A 23,189-nucleotide genomic window follows, 5' to 3' on the forward strand; every position below is an offset into this window, starting at 1 on the left:
AACATAAGCTTGACATTGTCAGCATCACTGCTGAATTTGCATCCTAGGCTTCCTCCTGAAGGAGCCCGTGGGAGCAAGTAATGTAAGGATGTTACATGTGACCAAGACATGAACCAATACTACAAATCTTTCCTTGCATTTTAGCTGCAGTTCTCCAAAAGGCAGCTTGTTTTCTTTTGACACCACAAATAATTGTTAAAGAAGTGAACATGGAAACTGCACGTGGACAGCAGTAAAGCAGCTGCAAAGGCACTTTTTTTTAAAGTTACTGTTCTTATTCAATACAGAAGTTCCTCACTGGCAAGGGAGGTGCACATTGTATATGCTTTTTCTCTTTATTTCTGAGGCACAGAGTTTGTAAGTAGGCCTCTTCTGTCTGCTTAAATCTGTATGAAGATGCTGTGGGTGACCTGGAGTGGGTTGGTCCTTCATTTCTGTTGCTTGCACATTTTTCTTTTCTGGAAGCCAACTGGCAAGAGCCTCATCTTTACACTCCCCCCACCCCCACCAAACCAGTAATAGAATGTTGAACAGGGACCATAATTTAACATTCCTTTGCTATTGCCGCTTTGTATGGTGCTACTGCTGGATGAGTTACTCTCAGTATTTATATAAAAAATTGTCTGGTACACTTTCAAAGGGGTAACTATCCAACTAGTCGCCGTCTACAGCAGAGTTGAAAAACAGCAAATGTCTTGTTGTAGGATTGGGTGTTTGTTTGTTTGTTTGTTTGTTTGTTTAGATGATATACTGGCTCTCCTCCCAGCTTGCGGATTTGTTAAGGTGGAAGCCCTGCTGTTTCCATTTTGCTAAAAATTGCATGGCGGCCAACTTTGCATGGTTGTTGCAAGGACAAAATATATAATTAAAATGCTGTTACAAAAAGCAGAAAGCTGCAGGTGAGAACACTGTGTACACAGCCTAAACACAGTACTGTATAGGCACATGGATTACATGTGGCTCGCACAACTTGCCCAGTCAAGCCTGTCCCAGCAGACATCCATCCACACATTGGAATTGCTATGGACTTACATGTAATATCTAACATGACTAGGCCATAATATCCTAGTTGTGCCCCAAATTATTTTTTCTTTGATTTTTTAAAAAATGTTTTAGTATTTTTCAAAACCTGCCCTCTCCTGTTGCCTTCAAAAACAGGGTGAAACATGCTGAAGATCATCTTCTTTTTTGCATTTATATCCCCCCTCTTTCCTCCAAGGAGCTCCCAAGTGGCACTCGTGATTTTCCTCTCCCCAATCTTATCCTCACAACAACGCTTCAGGTTACAGACTCCGCTAACCCAGAAATAGAACCTCAGTTTAAGAACTTTGCTTCAGGATGAGAACAGAAATTGTGCAGCGGCGTGGCAGCAGAGAGGCCCCATTAACTAAAGTGGTACCTCAGGTTAAGAACAGTTTCAGGTTAAGGACGGACCTCCAGAATTAATTAAGTTCTTAACCCGAGGTACCACTGTAGGTCTAGAAGTGAACAAGCTGAAGGAAGCTATCTTTTCCTATAGGTCTGGAAGTTTATGGAGGTTCTTGGGTTCTGTGTGGCACCATCTACGAGACCTCCTAAGTCCTGCCTAGTTGCCTGACAAGGTCCAGGGTCCACCAGTCACCCCTGGCTGTAACAGAGGAATATGTGGGTATGCACATATATATGGCTGATAGTCAACAGCTATAACCAGCTTAGGTGACATACTGGAAAAGGCTGGCCAAATGAAGTGGTCTTAGTGACAACATAATCAGCTTCAAGACATTTCAAATGGAAGGTGGCACCAATGCAAAGGTCCTATGATCCAGTCACAACCCACAGAGATTGTCAGGTAGGAGAACACTGAAGAGAGCTTTGAAGATTACTTCAGCATTCAAATAGAGTCCTGCAGGACAACATGGTGCTTGTTTAGACACCTGGATTCTAAGCCATTTATTAAAACCTTAAAAGGTTAGCACCATCACTCTGAATTAGGCCTGAAAATGGATTGGAAACCTGCACTGTTGTTTAAGAACAGGGAAGGTGAATTTCTTACAGCCAGGCCCAGTTAGAAACCTAGCAACTAACTGCAGCTTCGGGGGGGGGGGTACTTCAACAGGAACACCAACCACAGCAGTGGGAAGCTCCCTGAGACCTTTCAGGATTTCATCCAGATGCATCAGCCTCTGAAAGGATGGACAATTCTAAGAGGTCCCCCACCTTTGCAGAAGGAAATTGTTACTGCGAGTCTAAACCTCACCAGGAGATGATACATAATAATGGTACAGCTTATCTCTTCCTGAAATGTGGGGATTTTCTGTTAGTATTATATTGCTATTAAGAATTAGGAATCACCTTTCAGCCTTGCTTTTGCCATGCAAAATAATTCCAAACATCATTTACAGCCTGGTGTTCAAGAAAGCACCATTTTCAAATCAGAGTTCTTACTTTCAGCTAAAACAGGATACCATGCCCTACAGCCACTGGCAGAGGAAGCCGCTTAGGCGCCTGGGGTGGTGCGCCCAGGGGCGGGGTGAGCTGCCCATACAGGCGGGGAGCACCACAGGGCCTCTGGAGTGTGCCTGCCTCCTCTCACTCAGCCATCCCACAGCTGGGGGGGGAGGCAATGGGTGGACCGTCTGAGCAGCGTGGAACCTGTGGGCGCCCAAGCCACTGCGTCTCTCAGGTGCGCTGCAGGCCCTGCAGTGAGTGTTTCCATCCCCTTCAGTGGTGACACCCGGGGCGGTCTGCACCCACCTACAGCCAGGGGCATCGCAGGGAGGGGGCAGGGGGCGGGCCACCCCTAGTTCCAGGGGAGAGGGAGGTAACACTTTGGCCGGCCCCTCCCACCCCTCCCATCCAAGCGCCTGTTCTGCTTCTCTTTTTCCCCTTTCCGCCGCTTTTTTTCGGCGGGGGGGGGCGGGCCAGCGAGGGGGGTGTCACGCTTGTCACCCCCTCCTCGCTGGCCACCCCCCCCCGCCGAAAAAAGGCCGTGGGAAGGGGGAAATTCCCCCTTTCTGCATCCATGTCCGTCGTGACGTCACGATGATGTCACGACGCACGCATCGTGCCCCTCCCCCAGGGGGGTGCCTCTGCGCTGCCGCCGCCTCCAGCAGCGCAGAGGCTTGCTACGCCACTGCCTACAGCCATTCTTGTCAGTACCAGATCAGAACTCGATGAGATCCTGGAGGATGAGGAGGCTCTAATTACTTGTTATTTATGTTGCATTCTTGTATACCTTTTTTCATTTTTTAAAAAAAGACCTCAAGGAAGTTTACAACACATCAACAGAAATCATGAAGACTTGACAGAAATATTAAAAACCAGCAATAAAACTGTATATAATTATAAAATGCAGGAGGATTAACTAGAGGCTAAAAAAGTTAACTCAAAACAAAACACAGGGCCTCCCAAAGCTTTAAAAAAAATCATGTAAGTCTTCACAAGGCAGCAGGATCCCATCCATTTCATGGCCATCTGTGATACCGTGAAGTTCCAAAATTGGGCACTACCATGGAAAAGGCCCTACTTTAGGTTCCCACACAATGGGCCACACACATTAGCAACCCCCTCCCACTACTGATCTCAGGACTTGGCCTGGTTGATATGGGGAACAGCATCCCTAGTACTTAGAGAGGATGGAAGGGAAGGTGACCAATACCATTAGCATTCCTGAGCCCACTACCCTGAAATATATCTGTTGGAGGATGTTGCAGGCTTAGAAGAACAAATCCAACCTGATTAGTCTCACCGCTGCCCCCCTCAAAAGCCCTGAAACTGACATATTGATTTCCCCTTCCATTGATGCCAATGGGAGGCTTCAGAAAAACCCCTCACCACCCTTCCACCACCTCCCTGCCTGGAGCAAGGAAGTGGCAGTTCTCCCACAGAATCCTTTCCCCAAAACCTTAAGATTGTAAACCTCTTGGCACAGAGGCCCTGGTGCACTTTATTGCCAACCCCACTGTGTTCGGTACTTTGAATATTTTACTGAACAGGGAATGGAGATGGGTTGTGGGAAGGTGACTCTCTTGTCACACGATGAAGCCAGGAGAGTTTTACAACCCAATCCAAGTTCACCATTCCTTTTGCTGGACTATGCGACCTCTTGGGAGTCAAGTTGAACATCTCATATATAAATATCCTGTAAATCTTGAATGCCAGGTAAAGCTTACTTTGTGACACAACAGCATTAATCAGCCCCAGATTCCTGAGCCTACAGGACACCTGCAAACCCACATTAGTGTGGCAGCTTGCTGGATGAAGTGCTTAATTGGCTGGAGGCCTGCAATTAGCTTTTGTTAAACTGAAAAGGAGAACTGCAATAAATTAACATTGAAGAAAGTGAATTAAAAGGGGAGGAATTGCTATGGGGTGCTTTAAAAAATGTTTAAAGTCACCCTTCCCATAGGTTTGTCCCCCCTTGCCTGGCAGACATTTTCTAGGCACAGAACTGAGAAACCCTTTTAGCTTGGAAGGAGGAAGTATCACACGTGTATTGTTCATGTAACTATGGTAACCTACAAATGACACCAGTGTTTCTATTTCATACACAAATGAGAGGACAGCTGTGGGGACCACATGCCTGCCAAGGAGTATTATTGGTGAACTGGGATAGCTTGAGTCTGAAAATTACAGTTTGTTTTTATTAAGAAAAGCTCCAAAATTAAAGCAATAATAAAGGAGCTTAAAGTAGCACTAGAGAAGACAGATTTTGTTACTACTAGTATCTTCATTATTTCTGTTTTTTCCTTTCCCTTTTTCTGAATGAATGTGTATATTAAACTAATATTCTAATATCCTAAGTTAAAGGTTATTCACCTGTTCCATTTCCTATTTCCTGTCTTTAAAGCTATTCTCATGCCCTGACCCTACCTTAATCCTTCCTGGGTTTTTTTTTACCTATTCAGATTGCAAATACACATACTAGGAAAACTAAATAGATTATTTAGTTTTTCTAGTATGTGTATTTGCAAGCCAATTTCCTTAGAAGAAACACTCTCAGGCCATCCTCCAAAGGCTACTTGATCTACAAAGGGTTGCAGTGACCAGGGCCGTCTTAAGCCTATCCTGCGCCGTGGTGCAGGGATCTCTCCGGCGCCCCCACGCCCCCCCATCCTTTGGCAAACAGCGCCCGCTCGGGACCCCTCGTGTTCCTTCCCGTCGCCCCGCGCCCTACTCCAGTCCTGCGCAGCGGCAGGCTGGAGAAGCGCTCAAAGGAGCGGCGGCAAGTGGTGTAGCGTGGGTTGTCAGCACCCGGGGCAAGGCAAGTAATTTGCGCCCCCTAACCCAACCAGATGCCTAAGGGAAATCTGCAAGCAGGATCAAAGCATAACATCACCCTCCCCTTCTGTGGATTGCAGGAAGCATTTCTGCTATTGAGGCCAAGCTGCTTAAAGCACAGGAACCCCTTTGAACCAGAATGGGAAATATTCTCTGCATGAGCAGGGGCAAGTGAGGAGCAGAGAGCAGTCATTTTGTCATGTAGGAGGCCACTAGCCCTTTAAGACAAACCTTGGATGACCAATTGAGGAGCGGATCGAGGCCGCTTTTGTGTGCATGCACACTTCTTCAGATACACTGAAATAGAAATCACCAGACCCTTAGGTATAGTGAGAGGGTGGGGAGGGGTATTACTCAGAAGGGTGGTGGGAATGGGTGATTGGCTGATAGGTGTGGTAAACCTGTTGACAACTTAAGGACAGCAATTGGTCTTACAGGACCAATTTCAGTGTATCTGAAGTAGTGTGTGTTATTTTATGTGCATGCACACAATAGCTCATACCAAGAACAAACTTAGTTGGTCTCTAAGGTGCTACTGGAAGGAATTTTTTTTTAAATTTTGTTTTGACTACAGCAGACCAACATGGCTACCTACCTGTAACTAGAACACAGAGGAGAATGCATTAATATAAGCTACTATTATTATCACAACAATTGAAACGCAATACTCAAAACGGTTTAAAGCAAGCAGAGAAACTCCCAGTTTGTCTTTTGGTTCCTTAGGGAAACGTGCAGAAGGAACAATTAACCAGAAACAGAGTATCAGCAACAATAGGCAAAGTTAGAAAACACCACCTCTTTTCAGAGGCTCTCAGATTAGGAGCATCTCACTCACCTCAGTCTGAGAGAGAGAGAGAGAGAGAGAAAATTATCGTAACGTGGAAAGCTTTTCCTACACGGCTCCCTGTGTCATTTGCTGGTGGGGGGGGAGAGCCTGGCTTTGTGCATTAATGCAGGCTGGGGGGGGTTGTTTTCTTAAAGGCGCACGTGTGCCCAAAGTTGGTGCGCCGTCTTCGGGGCGCGCGAGCCAAGGTGCCCTCCTCCTCTTTCTCCAGTCTCGAGAAGCCGAGGAGCTGGCCGGGTTGCAATCGGGAATGGACAGCCGGCAGGAAGGGGCTGGAGCCCAGCGCCCGAGTGGGAGGATCCGCTGCAGGAGCGGACGACGCGGGGGCGAGAGAGGGGTTGAGGAGCGGATCGAGGCCGCTGGGTTGCCGAGGTGCTGCTGGGGAGGTTGCGCGCACGGCGCACGGTCGGGTGCGCTCACCCAGCGCTGGGGCCGCTTTTGGAGAGGGGCCAAAAACAATATCCGTCCTTCCCAAAAGACCCCTTGGCTCCTCATCTGCTCATCTGCTCCCCCCCACCTCCACCCCTGGCTTTCCAGAGCGGCAGGGGCAGAGAGCTGCGGGGCTCTGCGCGCCCTTCCAGTGCTCCCGGGACGGGATGCGAGGGCGGCCAGCTCGCAGCCCGCCCGGGAGTGGCATGGGCGGCAGAGGCTGTGCTGCCGGCGCGCGAGCGCCCGGCTGCCAGCCCGCCCGTGGGGGCGGGGGCGGGTTGGGGAGGGGGGCGCCTGGTATGCCAGCGGGCTCACGGGGGCGCCCCTGGGGGGCCCGGCGCCCTGGCGCGCCGCGCCACTAGCCCCTATGGGTGAGACGGCTCTGGCAGTGACATCTGAGAATCAGGTCCCTAAGGCTAGCCAAAAGAACAGAACTAAAAAATAAAAGTGCACACCTATACATATTTATCAGAGTAAATCCCATTGACTGCAACACCTCAAGCACTGCCTGTCCCCATATGAACTGACCTGGACACTGTGATCATCATCTGAGGCCCTTATTTGCATGCCTCCTCCATGAGAGGTCCAGGGAGCGGCAACATGAGAACGGGCCTTTTCTGCAGTGGCTCCCCGTTTGTGGAATGCTCTCCCCAGGGAGACTTTAGGTACCAGGCAAAAACGTTCCTCTGCTACCAGGCCTTTGGCTGATTAACATTATATGTCCTTTTAAATGTGTTTGTGGAAGAAGGAGATTATGGATTTGTTTACTTTTTGTTTTTATTATGTTTTATTATGCTTCGAAGCAGATATGCACTGTAAAACTGGAACTCCCTCTTTGTTAAAATTTTCAGGCATACTTACAGGGTTTTGGTTTTTTAAAGTTCTTAATATGTGCAATGGATTTCAGTTCGGCTCTAAGATGAGTACAAAAAATTAAATCCAGATTGGGCGCACAGTGCTTTTAACTACATATTTAGAACATAACGGGGCCTGAAAGAATAAGGGACCTTTTCCTCTTTTTAAGAAATCTTGCTTCAGAAGTCAATGGAACAAAACTGCATTAAGGAAAATAGTTTCTCCTGACCAAATATGTATCTGATTGTGTTAAAACGAATGCCTGATTTGACTTGTAAAGTTTGCTACTCGTCTTACAAGTTTCAGAAAACTTAAATGATTTCTCACACTAAGCTGCAGTTATGCAAGTTGATTTACATTTAATCTTGAGCTTGTAATTGTTTATTTTTAATACTTCCCTTAATGTTTGGACAGTTCTAATTAATGCTTTTCTTGTATTATATTACACTTTACAACACGATGTATTAAGGGAAACAGACCGCAGAAGAGCAAGTTTGTGGAATCTTAAATTGTCTCGATATATTGTACTAAATTACAATGCTATTCTAGTACTTTTAGCTTTGACTCACCTAAAGTACTGCTAAGAGAAATACACAGACCATCACATTTCTTCGACTAAAAGTAACAGCGAAATAGAAATAGCAGCTAAAGCATTAATTGTGACTACCAGCATTGAAAGTGTCTAAGCCTGTGACCTGGATTGTTAAAATTAATTGTACATGCCTCTTACAAGCAAGTATGCCATCTTATTTTCATGAGCCATGAACGGCATTTTCCAACTCAGCATTTTGAAGTTAAAGCAGATTCCATATGTGTGGAAGTATCAATGGTCCAGTTAGAAATTTGGGTACTTTAGGGAGGGCAAAGCCTACTTTCACACTGCTGCTCTACTGAAGAGCAAGCACTTTGAACTAAAATTAAAGCATAAGTTGGGAACCGATGGCTCTCTAGATGTTGGTAGATTACAAACACCCACCCTATTGCTGACCATGCTGGCAGGGGCTAATGGAAGCTGGAAGTCTAACCACATCTGGAGGGCTTCAGGTTCATTTGCCCTGGGTTAGAGACCTTTTGTCCTGTTTTGCTGGGGCTTGGAGACCACAGGGAAAGTGAAAATGAATGCCAGAGCCACCAGCTCTGCTCCACTCCAGCCCAGCAGGAGGAGGAAAATCAGAACCCTGGGCAGCTCCCAGGGGCTCTGCTGGCTGGGTTTTGCAAAGGTTTGGAGTCACCTGAAGCCACCTCATGAGAAGAGAAGAATCCCTAGAAAAGACCCTGATGTTGGGAAAGATGGAGGGCACAAGGAGAAGGGGACGACAGAGGATGAGATGGTTGGACAGTGTTCTTGAAGCTACTAACATGAGTTTGGCCAAACTGCGAGAGGCAGTGAAGGATAGGCGTGCCTGGCGTACTCTGGTCCATGGGGTCACGAAGAGTCGGACACGACTGAACGACTGAACAACAACAACAACAACGAAGCCTTAAAAAGATTGGCAGGGTTTGACATTGCAATGGCTTTGCCATGCCTGCCCCCCCCTTTGCAATATTTAAAGGGGAAATGGCTCATCTAGGGCAGTTTATTCCGTTTCCTTAACTGATCTTTTCCACATTGCACTTGAGCTTTCTCAGGATGCAAAAGCCACTTCTGGAAATATAGTGGAAAACAGCACAAGTTTAGCACTCTTTCCATGTTATTTGGACCCAGAAAAAAAACAAAACCTGTTTTCAAATGACATGGAAATGAGCACTAAATGTGAATACAGCCCAGATCAGCCAGGAAGTAAAGGAGAGGGGCTTGTGTGCCCTGTGAAGAAGCCACGATCCAGAACTCACCACAAACACTGCAAGCGTAACTTTTCAGGCTTTCATAAAATATTGTTCGCAACATACTAAAAGTAGTAGAAAACCTCAAAAACAAGTCAGACTTCTGAACAGCTAGTCATCCATGGGGAGGGAGGCAAGGCATCTTTATACAAATTGTCACTTTTATGCCACAAATGTTGGATGCAGCTACATAAGGAGAGGTGGGCTAGTAACTTTTCTGGATTTATTTGCAAGGCTGAAACAATAGATATGTAGAAACCCTACATAGGCTGGCTCTCTTCTGACAAGCTTGTGTACACCCTCACCTTAAAACAAAACAAAGCAGGCTAATAACTTCAAATTCACAATTCACTGGAAGTATAAAGGCAAGATCTGATTGCATGAAATAATAGCCCTCTTTAGATAGGATTCCTGCGAACACGGTAAGTGTGGCAAGAGCGCTTGCTTCCGCCTACCATGGCTCTACTTGCTATTGCTGTTTGGGAGGGAGCCTGCTCTACACATGGGGGGTCCACAGTTTGGAAAACGGATCATGAAGGGTTCTAAATTGCACAGGGAGTCCTCAAATGTAGAGCAGATGTCATGCTTCAGAAGTCATAGTCCAATGCAGCAACAACAGGAGTTGCACAGGTTTGGGGGTGGGGGTGGCTAAACGCAGCCACATTCACACCACTAATCATCTTCTTGAATGCAACCCCTGAAGAGGGCTAAGGAGTATTGAAAAGCACTTCCTTTCCACTTCTTAATAAGTTAATGGATGCACTGAGCAGCGAAATAATTTCACGTGGGATCTCACAAAGAAGAAAATAGCTACAACCTAAAGAGTTTCCTGATGTATTCCTTGGCAACTCCCAAACAGTTGAAAGAGAAGGGGGGTGGGGGAGCTGATCATTCAGTGGTAGTGCTTCTTTCTCCCACCTGCAAACTGTACTGCAAACTCTTCATTTGATTCTGCCTCTTTTTCAAGCCAGTTGCTCGCTGGGAAGCATGCAATGAACCGGCACTAAATAACTTAGCAAAAGAAAATGTAAAATAGCAGGCGAACATCTGTTGTCCACTCCAAAACAATGCCAATACAACCAATACAATGCCTTCTTTCCCACTAGCTCACTGAAACGCCTTCTTCAATGAAACCGTGGAACCCAAGGGTTAACTGCTTTCTTAGTGAATGGGGTCTTTTGCTTTGGGCTATGCAGCTAAACAAAAGAGGAGGCAACTGGTGCCTGGCACGCAAGGAGGTATATTCATCCATGCTCACGTGTAGTCCACACCACAAGTCTGTGATGAGGGCCCCACAAAGCCAGAAGGTGAAATGCGCCAGCTGCTGTCTACCAAACTAATGCCTGAAAGGGCAGAGGAAAGGGCATGCTTTGAAAACCTATAAATTGCCTTGGTATTTTCTAGCATTTCACGCTGAACCACACTGAATGCTTTGTGCTTGTGGTTTTGGGTTTTTTCCCCCCCCCTTAAGCACTTCAAAGTCTTTAGAGGTGCGCACAACAATTTTAAAAGATTAGGTCACCATTAAAACCCACTGACTCAGGATCTTGTCTTATCTGGCCTGAAGGCAAGGAAGCTTACTGCATCCTTTATTTGATGTCAATGTCATGAACACAGAGAAAGGGAGGGAACTGCAGTTTGTCTTTAAGGGCAAAGCTACGTTCAGTTCAAACTTAATGGAAAACAAAGTAATATTCTGGGGGGGAAGGTAGTACTCTCCCCTCTGGAATGCAGTTGGAGAGAAAAAGTTCTGTACATCTGGAAATATATGAAAGAAGGAACTCTACCCTTTTACTTGAAGCTCTCAGATAATGATAGCACAGTTTTATATAGAACAGTAATATAGAGAGATAGATTGAACTCCTACTCATTTGAAGGTTTCCAAAACAGGCTGCTTATTGCTGGAATGAGACTAGGCGGAAACTGAAAGACCTGGAAATAATGTCTAAGGGTGGAGCCCTGCCTCAATCCATGACAGGAACATAGGAAGCTCCCTTATAACAAGTCCAATCACTGGTCCGTCTAACACAGTATTGTTCCCATTGCCTGGCAGCTCTCCAGAATCTCCACCCAGTCTTACCTGGAAGGTCAGAGACTGAACCAGGGACCTTCTACAACTTTGTTAGGGCCCATCCTCAAAAGGATTACTGTACTACATTCCTCCCGTCTGGGTGTGATTCGAAGATCTCCTTTCCCTCACTAGAGAATGTCTCCCTTCAGAAACTGGATTCTCTTAAGGACAGCTCTGTACCTCTAGCTTCCTGGCTAAGTCACCTTGCAGAGGGCCTAAAGTCCTCACTGTCTAAAACCTCAGTAACAACTCCAGGACTTTGTGCTTTTGGATGCTCGTTCTTCTCACACGATGGCTCAGACACATGCACACCAGTTTGTATGTGTCTCTTCAAGTTGTATGTGTCTCTTCAACTCTTCAAGTTGCCAGGCTGTCTGGCCATCAGTTTCAACAAATTTGGGGGAAGAAAAGCCCCTGTTTTATCTTGTATCCTACCTGGAAGGTTGCAACAAACTTCTCCAGAGGGAACATATTTTACCCTATCATGGTCAGATTACTAGAGACAGCTTGCCATATAAATGTCCAAACAGCAAGGGGAGCTGGTGCAGAAGAGTGGGGTGAGGGAGCAACCCTCACACTAAGCCTTTATACCATTTTCTTAAGATCTATTGTTAAACTGAAGACTCCTTGTCTTTTCAAATTCCTTCATGTGAATGGATGAGGCAAGACATCTGCCAGGGTGCATTCCCATTTGCATGCAAATCAGAGATTTAGGGGGACACACAGCACCAGCCTGCTCCTCGCCATGAGAAATGGGAATCACAGAAACTTCAGCCTGGTACTTTTCCCATTGCCTGCGCCTTAGCAGCTCAATGCAGCAAGTCCATTAAAAATCAGAAGTAAAAAAAGAAAGAAAGAAAGAAGAGAAACTTAAGTAGTAAAGTGTTTCTTAAGAGCAAGACAGAGGAAGGTAACAGAAGTCATCCAGGCATCAGAGGATATTCCAGAAAACATCTTGACTTTGACTAATTTCACGCACATGCTTTTCTTCTTCTTTTTCTAAAGAAGAAGCCGCCCCTGGAGGGTACACTAACACACTCCTAAAGTCTGACACTCATGAAATAATCACTGGGCATAACTTTCCGGACAGCAACCAGCTCCCCAATGCAGAACATGACAATTGCAGATAAAGCACATGCATCCCACTGAAGTGCTTTCAAGCCTCTGCAGAAAAAGAGAAGGCGGGGGAAAGAGTTCCATGCTTCGGCTAAAACCACAAACTAGCAAACTGTCTGCTCAGGGAAGATTGGGCGGGGGGGGGGGGGAGAGAGATCTTCATCATAGCTGCTACCAGCCTGCCCTGGGAGAGGACAAAGGACACTAGCTGGCAAACTTTCCATACTTGGTCTGCATGGGCTAGATGAGAGAGGGCAACAGCAGCACACACACACCCCTTTAGTCTTCCAGCCAGCTGGATGGAGGCAGCGAGCCTTTGGAATCAGCACACCTATTGCAAAACAGAACAACAGCTAACACCCAACTGCTCCTTTCCCCACCTTAAACCAGGTTAGATTGACCTTTGCTTCTTCTTTCTAGGGTCTCCAACCACAGGTCAACACTTAAGAAAAAGAAATTTGGGGGCAAGGGAGAGGGGAGAGAAAACAATCGCCCCCTTGCTTACCCTCCTTTCCCCTTCTAGCCATGGCCAGAATTCCAGGGCCAGAGGGCAGGGTGCTGTTTGCTCCATCTGTTTTGCCCATTGCTTATCAGCCTTCTGGACGCTCTCCGCTAGGCAACGCTCTCTAAGCGTCCCAATTCCCTGCGCAGCCTTTCCAAACAAAAGCAATCTCTGCTAGGTGACATCTCAGCCTCTGCTCCCTGGAGGGCTCGCTTATCGTTCTGCCCAGTGAAATGCCATCACCTCCCATTCCACACTCCCATTCCCGGCACTGGTGGTTTGGTGGAATGCTAGATATATATAGCATATATACTATATAGCATTTCTCTCCCTGCTTACTATTCCATAGCAACTTAGCTTCCGCTTTAACCCCTTCCCTGCCCAGGTAACCCATCTCCCTTCTTCCCCGCTGCCCAGACGGAAGAGGACACACTTACCCAAAAAGAGGGAACAGCAGCCGCTAGGAACGAGCCTGGCTTGCCCTCCCCCCCATGCAGGACGCAAGAGAGGCTCCTTAAACCGCGCCCGGAAAGGCACAACAATCCCCGGTGGCGAGGGTAGCCGAGGAGGCTCGCTTAGCAGCTCGAGTTTCAAACGCCACAAGTCTGCGGCCCGAAGGACGGCGGGGCGCGCCCCCCTCTCCTGCCGCCGCCTCTCCTTTCTCCGAGGCGACCGCGGCTGTAATTTCCACTCGGGGCCCCCGCGGGCAAGGCACGCGCTCTCCTTCCTCCTCCTCCTCCTCCCTCCGCTGGCCGTGGGTCTCTTAATGCTCGCTGGCGCCTTCCCTCCTCCTGCCGCGCGCACTTGCTGCTGCTGCCTCCTCCTTCTCTCTCCTCAGCTCGGCTTTGCACAGCCCGCAGCCAGCGTGCACCTGGTGTAAGCAAAGCAGGTCAGCTGACGGGCTGCCTCGCCATTGGCCGCTCACCGCTCGCCCCCCCCCCGCCCGCTTCGCAATACACCCGAGACCCGAGCAGGGCACCATCTGTAGGGGCTGCTAACAAAGGGGGAAGGCGAGGGAGCCTGCTCGAGGGGGCCGCGAGGGGCTTTTGCCCTGCTGCCAGGGCTGCTGTGGGAACGGCGGCGAAGGGTGGCGTGGCCGACAGGCAGCAGCGGCAAGAGCCCCCCACCCCCACCGCGTCTCGCAGACCCCTGTTCACTGGGGCCTGAGCAAGGGGACGAAGCGGGGAGGGAGGCTGCTTCTTTTGGATGCTGGAATCGAGCAGACAATGAGCGCACAAAGGAAACTGGATTCTCTTAAGGACAGCTCTGTACCTCTAGCTTCCTGGCTAGGTGACCTTGCAGACAGCCTAAAGTCCTCACTGTCTAAAACCTCAGTAACAACTCCAGGACTTTGTACTTTTGGGTGCTCGTTCTTCTCACACGATGGCTCAGACACAGGCACATCAGATTGTATGTGGATGTTGGTCTTCAAGTTGCCAGGCTGTCTGGCCATCAGTTTCAACAAATTTGGGGGAAGAAAAGCCCCTGTTTGATCTTGTATCCTACCTGGAAGGTTGCAACAAACTTCTCCAGAGGGAACTTATTTTACCCTATCATGGTCAGATTACTAGAGACAGCTTGCCATATAAATGTCCAAACAGCAAGGGGAGCTGGTGCAGAAGAGTGGGGTGAGGGAGCAACCCTCACACTAAGCCTTTATACCATTTTCTTAAGGTCTATTGTTAAACTGAAGACTCCTTGTCTTTTCAAATTCCTTCATGTGAATGGATGAGGCAAGACACCTGCCAGGGTGCATTCCCATTTGCATGCAAATCAGAGATTTAGGGGGACACACAGCACCAGCCTCCTCCTCGCCATGAGAAATGGGAATCACAGAAACTTCAGCCTGGTACTTTTCCCATTGCCTGCGCCTTAGCAGCTCAATGTATCAAGTCCATTAAAAATCAGAAGTAAAAAAGAAAGAGGAGAAACTTAAGTAGTAAAGTGTTTCTTAAGAGCAAGACAGAGGAAGGTAACAGAAGTCATCCAGGCATCAGAGGATATTCCAGAAAACATCTTGACTTTGACTAATTCCACACACATGCTTTTCTTCAGTGTGGTGTAGTGGTTGAGTGGTAGACTCGTAATCTGGGGGACCAGGTTCGTGTCTCCTCTCCTCCACATGCAGCTGCTGGGTGACCTTGGGCTATTCATACTTCTCAGAAGTCTCCCAGACCCACTCACCTCACAGTGTGTTTGTTGTGGGGGAGGAAGGGAAAGGAGAATGTTAGCCGCTTTGAGACTCCTTCGGGTAGTGATAAAGCGGGATATCAAATCCAAACTCTTCTTCTTCCTCTTCTTCTTCTTCAGAAGCCTCCCCTGGAGGGTACATTAACACAGTCCCAAAGTCTGACACTCATGAAATAATCACTGGGCATAACTTTCCGGACAGCAACCAGCTCCCCAATGCAGAGCATGACAATTGCAGATAAAGCACATGCATCCCACTGAAGTGCTTCAAGCCTCTGCAGAAAAAGAGAAGGCAGGGGAAAGAGTTTCATGCTTCAGCTAAAACCACAAACTAGCAAACTGTCTGCTCAGGGAAGATTGGGGGGGGGGGAGAGATCTTCATCATAGCTGCTACCAGCCTGCCTTGGGAGAGGACAAAGGACGCTAGCTGGCAAACTCTCCATACTTGAAACAAAAAATAAAATAAAAAATAAAATCCTTCCAGTAGTACCTTAGAGACCAACTAAGTTTGTTCTTGGTATGAGCTTTTGTGTGCATTCACATTTTCTCAGATACACTGAAATAGAAGTCACCAGACACTTATATATAGTGAGGGAATGAGGAGGGGTATTACTCAGAAGGGTGGTGGGAATAGATGATTGGCTGATGGGTGTGGAAATCCTGTTGATGACTGTAAACAACTGCAATTAGTCCTAAAGGAAAAAGCAAGGGGTAAGATGGCTAAAGATAGCTTTGTCATGTATAATGAGATAATAATCCAATGTCTTTGTTCAGACCTGGTCTCTCCGTGGTTTTGAGTCTGGTAAAGGCAAAGGTAAAGGGACCCCTGACAATCAGGTCCAGTCGTGTCCGACTCTGGGGTTGCGGCGCTCATCTCGCTCTATAGGCCGAGGGAGCCGGTGTTTGTCTGCAGACAGCTTCCGGGTCATGTGGCCAGCATGACAAAGCCACTTCTGGTGAACCAGAGCAGCGCACTGAAATGCCGTTTACCTTCCCGCTGGAGCGGTCCCTATTTATTTACTTACACGTGCTTTTGAACTGCTAGGTGGGCAGGAGCAGGGACCGAGCAACGGGAGCTCACCCCGTGGCAGGGATTCAAACCACCGACCTTCTGATCAGCAAGTCCTAGACTCTGTGGTCTAACCCACAGCGCCACCTGGGTCCCATTTGAGTCTGGTAATGAGTTGCAATTCAGCCACTTCTCTTTCCAGTCTATTTCTGAAATTCCTTTGTATTAAGACAGCTACTTTGAGATCTTGTATAGAATGTCCTGGGAGATTGAAGTGTTCTCCTACTGGTTTCTCTGTCTTGTGATTCCTGATATCAGATTTATGTCCATTTATCCTTTGGTGTAGGGTTTGGCCTGTTTGTCCAATATAGAGAGCTGAAGGGCACTGTTTGCATTTGATTGCATACACAATGTTAGAAGATGAGCAATTAAATAGTCCTGAGATGTTATGTTTGATGTTTGATGTTTGATGGTATGTTTGATAAACCCAGATGCCAACTCTGTTGCCACATAAACCCGGACAACACCATTACTGGCCCCAACAACATCAAACATACCATCTCAGGACTATTTAATTATTTCAGTGTATCTGAAGAAGTGTGCATGCACACGAAAGCTCATACCAAGAACAAACTTAGTTGGTCTCTAAGGTGCTACTGGAAGGATTTTTTTATTTTTTATTTTATTTTGACTATGGCAGACCAACACGGCTACCTACCTACTTGGTCTGCCTGGGCTAGATGAGAGGGGGCAACAGCAGCAGCCTCCCCCCTGCGCCCTCCCTCCCGCGTGCCCGCTTCGCAATACACCCGAGACCCAAGCAGGGCACCATCTGTGTTGTTGTTGTTCAGTCGTTCAGTCGTATCCGACTCTTCGTGACCCCATGGACCAGAGCACGCCAGGCACGCCTATCCTTCACCGCCTCCCGCAGTTTGGCCAAACTCATGTTAGTAGCTTCGAGAATACTGTCCAACCATCTCATCCTTTGTCGTCCCCTTCTCCTTGTGCCCTCCATCTTTCCCAACATCAGTGTCTTTTCCAGGGAGTCTTCTCTTCTCATGAGGTGGCCAAAGTACTGGAGCCTCAACTTCAGGATCTGTCCTTCTAGTGAGCACTCAGGACCGATTTCCTTGAGAATGGATAGGTTTGATCTTCTTGCAGTCCATGGGATTCTCCAGCACCATAATTCAAAAGCATCAATTCTTCGGCGATCAGCCTTCTTGATGGTCCAGCTCTCACTTCCATACATTACTACTGGGAAAACCATAGCTTTAACTATACGGACCTTTGTTGGCAAGGTGATGTCTTTGCTTTTTAAGATGCTGTCTAGGTTTGTCATTGCTTTTCTCCCAAGAAGCAGGCGTCTTCTAATTTCGTGACTGCTGTCACCATCTGCAGTGATCATGGAACCCAAGAAAGTGAAATCTCTCACTGCCTCCATTTCTTCCCCTTCTATTTGCCAGGAGGTGATGGGACCAGTGGCCATGATCTTAGTTTTTTTGATGTTGAGCTTCAGACCATATTTTGCGCTTTCCTCTTTCACCCTCATTAAAAGGTTCTTCAATTCCTCCTCACTTTCTGCCATCAAGGTTGTATCATCAGCATATCTGAGGTTGTTGATATTTTTTCCGGCAATCTTAATTCCGGTTTGGGATTCATCCAGCCCAGCCTTTCGCATGATGAATTCTGCATATAAGTTAAATAAGCAGGGAGACAATATACAGCCTTGTCGTACTCCTTTCCCAATTTTGAACCAATCAGTTATTCCATATCCAGTTCTAACTGTAGCTTCTTGTCCCACATACAGATTTCTCAGGAGACGGATGAGGTGATCAGGCACTCCCATTTCTTTAAGAACTTTCCATAGTTTGCTGTGGTCGACCATCTGTAGGGGCTGCTAACAAAGGGGGAAGAGGAGGGAGCCTGCTCGAGGGGGCCGCGAGGGGCTTTTGCCCTGCTGCCAGGGCTGCTGTGGGAACGGCGGCGAAGGGTAGGGTGGGCGACAGGCAGCGACAAGAGCCCCCACCCCCACCGCGTCTCGCAGACCCCTTTTCACTGGGGCCCTGAGCAAGGGGACAAAGTGGCACTGGTGTCGTGGGGGGGCGATGGGGGCGTCTGCCCCGTGTTCCAGGGGAGAGGGGGTGACACTTGGGCTGGCCCCCCCGCCGGCAGGCCCCAAGCAAGCCATGGAGCGAGGCAGCCTCACCCTGCAGCCTGCTCACAAACCTGCTCCGCGGCCTGCGAGCAAGCCGTGGAGTGAGGCTGCTCCGCCCCTGGGGCCTGCCCGCCGGTGCCGCAGCTCAAAAGGTCACTGCGGAAGCAGCGGTGCCAGCCCAGATGGAGTGCGCCTCCACGAAATGCCGCACGTGCGCACTCCATCGCCGGGCCGCCACTGCTTCCTTGGCGACCTTTCGAGCCGCAGAGCTAAAAGGTGGCTCATGGGGCTGCCAGATCGCGCACTGCAGCCCCACGAGCCGCCTTTTAGCTCTGCGGCTCGAAAGGTTGCTGCAGAAGCAGTGGCAGGCTGACGATGTAGTGCGCTTGCGTGACATTTCGCGCAGGCGCACTGCGTCTGCGCAGAGCTAAAAGGTGGCTCGTGGGGCTGCCAGATCGCGCACTGCAGAAGCTGGGACTGAGAACAGCCCTGCTGGATCAGGCAGATGGTCCACATCCTGTTTGCACAGTGGCTAACCAGATGCATATGGGAAACTCATAAGTAGGACTCACTCAAGTGCAAAAGCATCTGAGAGTCTCAGAAACCAATTTCTTACCTTGTCCATCTTTGTGGTAGTGCCTAAAGCAGAACCACCCCTTCAGCCACACACTCCCCACTTGTGATGCCCAGAAACCTGTGTTCAGAGGAGAGGAATAGTGATGTTGCTCTTCCCCTCTGCTCCTACCCTGTGCTCTTCCCCTCCTTGTTTAGGCCGCTGGGGTGTCTGCATAAATATAGGGCGTGCACTGCAGTAATGTGCAATGCAGTAATGACTGCTGTGCATTCAGCCTATTAATAAACTCTTCCACAGTTGCCAGTCTATAAATGTTTTTGCTTGCTTGCTTGCTTGCTTGACTACACATATCAATGTTAGTCATTTGTGAAAAGGTGTGAAAAATAACATCAACTTTTATAAAGTTTCGCTGCCTGCATACCTGGAAGCAATTCTTAACTTACCGTACCATACCTGGCCAGGGATGCAGCTATTCCCAAGTCTAATTTGGCACTAACAATGTGCTTTAGGGGGAAGTGCCATAACTCAGTGGCAGAGCATGTGCTGTACATGCAGAAAGTCCCAGATTCAATCCCCAACATCTCTATTTAGGACTTGGAATGTCCTGTCTGAAACCTCAGGGAGCCACTGCCAATCACTGTTAAGGTAATGTAAAGGACCTCTAGACGGTTAAGTCCAGTCAAAGGCGACTATAGGGTTGTGGCGCTCATCTCGCTTTCAGGCCAAGGGAGCTGGCAATTGTCCACAGACAGCTTTCTGGTTCATGTGGCCAGCATGACTTAACCGCTTCTGGTGCAACAGAACACCGTGACGGAAACCAGAGTGCACAAAAATGCCATTTGCCTTCCCGCTGCAGTGGTACCTATTTATCTACTTTCACTGGTGTGCTTTCAAACTGCTAGGTTGACAGGAGCTGGGACAGAGCAACGGGAACACACCCTGTCATGGGGATTTGAACCGCCAACTTTCTGATCGGCAAGCCCAAGAGGCTCAGTGGTTTAGACCACAGCGCCACCCGCATCCCAATCACTGTAGACAGAACTGGAGGGACAAAGGCAGTTTTCTATGTTCTCTCATTAATTTATTAAAAATATTACTAGTTCACCTCACCACATGCTTGTAGTGGTTTACAACAAGAGACGGAATCTTAACAACAAATGATTAAAACCTTATCAACTATAAAAATAAATATATAATTACAGGTTTGTGGGTGCCCTGACACCCTTTAGGTTCCTGGGTGCTGAGGTAATCAAGCGTTTCTGGGAAGGAGGAGGAGGAAATGGGCAGAACTCCATGCAGAGACTGAAGGGCAGAAGCCATTGCAGCCTGACTGGAACAGACTGCTACAAAGAGGCTCTGAACGATGCTAGCTTCGGCTTTGTATCCGTGGTTCAGGACAGTGCTGCCTGCCTGTTTGGATAGGCTGCTGCTGCAGAAACTGGCTCCTTTTGGACTGTGAATGCTGTACACCCTTCCATCCTACAGGCAGCAATCATTTTGTGCACCTTTGTTTGCTGCACAACAGCTGACGTGCGCTGTCTTCGGCCCTAGAAGGGGACAGAATGGGCTTATGCGCACCCGATGATGCACACGATGATCCAGAATGCAACCCTCACACAAACGGGGAGTTGCCTGTATATGTGTGTATAAAGACACCATAGCCTCCAAAGGAAACACAAACGCTGGTTAAATGCCAAGAACCCTGGAATCCCACATTGCTCAGGGATTGGGGTGGCTTGTAACAATATTGTATAAAAGCACTAAAATTAGCTAAAGAGGTTAGCTAAAGGGCCAATCTATTTGCTATGATAAACACACATCTTAAAAACCTGCTTAAAACACGTTTTCATGCCAGATCAGGGGCCCTCACCAATTTCCTGCTGAAAATTCTTCCCCTCTGTTTCTGCCCACTGGCTGCTGTTTGCTCCCAATGGATGAGTAAATAATAATAATAATAATAATAATAATAATAATAATAATAATTTATTTGTACGCCGCCCATCTGGCTGGGCTTCCCCAGCCACTCTGGGCAGCTCCCAAACAAATGTTAAAACAATACAGCGTTAGATATTAAAAATGTCCCTAAAAAGGGCTGCCTTCAGATGTCTCTTAAAAATAGGATAGCTGCTTATTTCTTTGACATCTGATGGAAGCGTGTTCCACAGGGTGGGCGCCACTACCGAAAAGGCCCTCTGTCTGGTTCCCTGTAACCTCACCTCTCGCAATGAGGGAACCGCCAGAAGGCCCTCGGCGCTGGATCTCAGTGTCCGGGCTGAATGATGGGGGTGGAGACGCTCCTTCAGGTATACGGGAATACTACTTTTGGGGGCAAATAGCAGCATCTTAAAAAGCAGAGACATCACCTTGCCGACAAAGGTCCGTATAGTTAAAGCTATGGTTTTCCCAGTAGTGATGTATGGAAGTGAGAGCTGGACCATAAAGAAGGCTGATCGTCAAAGAATTGATGCTTTTGAATTATGGTGCTGGAGGAGACTCTTGAGAGTCCCATGGACTGCAAAAAGATCAAACATATCCATCCTTAAAGAAATCAGCCCTGAGTGCTCACTGGAAGGGCAGATCCTGAAGTTGAGGCTCCAGTACTTTGGCCACCTCATGAGAAGAGAAGACTGCCTGGAAAAGACCCTGATGTTGGGGAAGATGGAGGGCACAAGGAGAAGGGGACGACAGAGGATGAGATGGTTGGACAGTGTTCTCGAAGTGACTGGCATGAGTTTGTCCAAACTGCGGGAGGCAGTGGAGGATAGGGGTGCCTGGCATGTTCTGGTCCATGGGGTCACGAAGAATCGGACACGACTGAACGACTGAACAACAACAAGCAGCCTGGGGATGATTTTTAGCAGGACCCTACAGTTTTTTCTTCCAAATAAAAGTGGCCAGTTTCACTGTGCTTTTAAAATATGTGCTTATTATAATGTGTAGCATGGCTCTCAGTGTCACCAAGCCAATACTTAAAAGGCAAAATGCTCCTACTAGTCCAAAATTACCATTCATTACTTGCTTCTTTAGAGGTTCACAAAAGTTCACAAGCACAGAAGAGTGAGGGTACAGCACAGGGCTGGAAGGTGGTTGCCCAAATGATGGGGGTGGGGGAGACGCTTCCTTATTTTTCAGTCCTGTGCTGCAAGGCTGTAGCGAGGCAAGGGAAGTGAGAGGAGAGACCCATCTCAGCAATACAGAGACTATTTCCCTTTCCCCTGTCCACTCCCTAGTATATGAGGAAAGGAGGACGGCTGCTCTGTAGCCTATAAAAGAGACCGCAAAGTTACGGGCATAGCCCTACAGAAAGTAGCAGCATCAACCAGGAAATCCTAAACCAGTGTCAGCAATAATTCAGCAGTGTAGGAAGGCTAGCCTATAATAACAAAAACTGTGTAAACCAAGTGGACCTTGTATTGTTCCCTAAAGGCTAAAGGGAATATTAATATGTAAACCAATAATAAGAGATTATTCAATAATTTAGGGCTGCAGCTGATAAAGGCCCCACTTCTGGTTGTGGGTGTTGTGACTTTCCCAAAAGAGGAAATGTTTAATAATGCTCTAAACAATTACCTGGGCATATACAAACCACAGGAGTTATTTGGTCCATGCCTGGAAGACATCCAAACCAGTGCTATTTTTCTAGAAAAAGAGGTGTGGGAACTCACAATGAACACCTCCCTTGTTCTTTTAGAATGACAATGGTGCCAACCTGGGAGGTCTGGCAAGTTCTGGATTGAAAAAAAAGCCTTGCAGGTGATGCAAAATCGTAGCTTTTGCAGAAACCTGAGGAATTCAATGTTTTAATGTTTATAAATGTCACACACTTTTATCTTGCAAAAGCATGATTATGGTGTACCAAAAGATTTGAAAGGTGTATTGATTTGATGGCCATTAATTCAGCACAGTTCACAGTCCCCTAATTCACTAACCCCTGAATCTACAATTTTAAAATTAATCAAACTTATTTTTTTGGAAGAGGTTAGGATGTAGTTCTCAGAAATATCACAATGTTTATAGGCAGCTGTTGCTTTTGCCATTGGAAAGATAATGAAATCGCCAGCAAGGTGCTTTCTAGGAACCAATTAGAGAAGAAAATCAGTTCACCATTGATATTAAGGAAAGTTCTTCCTTTTAATCAGATGAAGATAAATTAAATCCACAGCCAATATGGTCTTGGCTTAATTATGCTTCAAGCTCTGAGGCAGTATTGCATGCAGAGCACCAATTTTATTTTTTGAGGTTTGAAAGGTTATTTGGGCTATGCTAAGAATGCACTGAATTTTAACACGTGAACATATTGAACAGAAGTCATCACTGCCTTTCAGAATGCTGCTTTCTCTTCCATCGCCACTTGAATTCTC

General features: G+C 47.5%; 1 protein-coding gene across 1 annotated transcript in view; it reads right to left on the reverse strand.

Moving 5' to 3' along the window:
• LRRN1 (leucine rich repeat neuronal 1) overlaps positions 1-13,661 on the reverse strand; it is a 32,834-nt gene extending 19,173 nt beyond the window's left edge. Inside the window, exon 1 of the mRNA XM_033141185.1 lies at positions 13,338-13,661. The gene's annotated coding sequence lies outside the window, so the exon portion shown is untranslated. The remainder of the gene's footprint in view (positions 1-13,337) is intronic.
• Between the last annotated feature and the right edge of the window lie 9,528 nt (positions 13,662-23,189).

This window comes from Lacerta agilis, chromosome 2 (genome assembly GCF_009819535.1).
Source record: "Lacerta agilis isolate rLacAgi1 chromosome 2, rLacAgi1.pri, whole genome shotgun sequence".
NCBI lineage: Eukaryota > Metazoa > Chordata > Lepidosauria > Squamata > Lacertidae > Lacerta > Lacerta agilis.